Source organism: Belonocnema kinseyi, chromosome 10 (assembly GCF_010883055.1).
Source record: "Belonocnema kinseyi isolate 2016_QV_RU_SX_M_011 chromosome 10, B_treatae_v1, whole genome shotgun sequence".
Lineage (NCBI taxonomy): Eukaryota > Metazoa > Arthropoda > Insecta > Hymenoptera > Cynipidae > Belonocnema > Belonocnema kinseyi.
The window spans coordinates 64,534,854-64,536,725 of NC_046666.1; positions in this window are offsets into that span (position 1 = coordinate 64,534,854).

Here is a 1,872-nt window from a genome sequence, read left to right on the forward strand (position 1 = left end):
ACAGTAAAGGAAAAACCTTTTCGTCGTAGTCAAATATTTCAACAATTATTAGCGAAGAATGCAATTTCTTAATTTGTACCTAAATTTGTAACAACAAAAAAACGATTTTATTTCAAAAAATGTTTGATACTCTTTTAAATAAACTGAGGAATTCGCTCATATTTTTATATCTCAACAAAAATTTGTATCTATATTTTACGGATTCTGAAACATGAGTCATTCTTACACAATATCCATAAAAAATCGTTTATACGGTATCTGTAGAAAATAGAAAAAAAATCGATTTTTAGGGTATAGTTTAAAGAATTGAATTATCTATTTTGAGGGATTCTTTTTAAAGAGATTTTTTTTTACTGATTTTGTGTAAGAATGACTAATGTTTCAAAATCCATGAAAAATAAAATATAAAATTTCGTTAAATCTTAATAATATTTATGTTTTTCTTGTTGATCAAAAAGAAGTAAAAGAAATAAAAAAACTTTTTGTTAATTTAAAATACAAACTGATAGAATCCATTTTAATGTATAATTATAAATCAGTGATTAAGAAAAACTGCTTTTGCAAAGTCTCAAAGAAATATGAATTTAATATTTAAATTTCAAAAAATGTAAAATTTATTTTTGACGTTTATTTTATTAAGTGAAATGCTTATTCTTTTTAAAAATACTTATGATAAATGAAAAGTACCTGAAAACGCTATTAAAATTGTATTGGATCTAATTTTTTTTAATCAATATTAAGCATTTTAAAAAATAACCAAAATTAATAGTGACAAAACAAAACCCTAAAACATCATCCTCTCTACCCTATACCTATATTTTATATGTATCAGGGAAGCCCCGTAAAAACTATAAAAAAATCCATCTCCTTCAACATAACTCTCTCATTCTGAGAGAAAATATGAGATTCATAATTTTTAAAATAAATAGTAATTATTATTATAAGGCTCTGACAATTAGGCGCCTGGTCTTCACGTTAGCAGACTGGAGTTCAATCTCTGTGCCGGTAACTCTGGATATTTTTCTATGTACTTAAACTGACTTTTTGGTGGTATGGATCCCACGTTAAGCTATAGGTGCACCCATCATGCACTTGGCTGCAACCCAGTCTGTGCATGGTGAGCTAAAAATCTAGGCTTTACCCAATATGACATGTAAGGCATAATGCTCTTATCAGATCACTTAATTGCATCAAAAATGCGTCTGTGGCACATTTTTATAATAAGAATAATAATAATAATAATAATAAGAGTAAAGAATTTAATTCCGATCGTAAATAAGGAACTTGCTTAACCACGGTGTTGACTTCGAAGGCGGTGACCGGAAACGCCATTTGACTTTGGAGCTAGAAATTAAACGGTCTTATGAATGAAGTAGACGCCGGTACCAAGGAAGGGCGGGTTAAATACCCGAGTCAATTTCGTAATGCTACGCGGGGTTAACTGTTCTCGTGACCCTCCCACTCCCTCTTCCAATCATATTTGCTGATGACTCGGAGATCTCACTTCATCTTCCAGTTGTCGTAATAAGATTTGGAATTATTAATTAAATGGTTGCTGTTTTTATATTCTACAATGGCAACACTTTCATTTCAATTTCTTCTCAACCTAAAACTATATTTTAAATAGAATCAAACATTCGTTTTTATTTAAACCTTCGAGGTTTAAAAATTGTAGGGTAATGAAGTGAAGAATATGAATGGGTTGTTCAGAAAATACGTAAAGCTTTTATGTTAGTATTTTGACCACCACCCTACGTAATGCTTTTTCTATAGTAAGTGTATATAACTTTAATATTAGCGTGACCCACGAGTTGACTACCCCCCAACCGGCCTAAAGGCATTACTTATTTTTTTAACGGGAGTTCACATTTT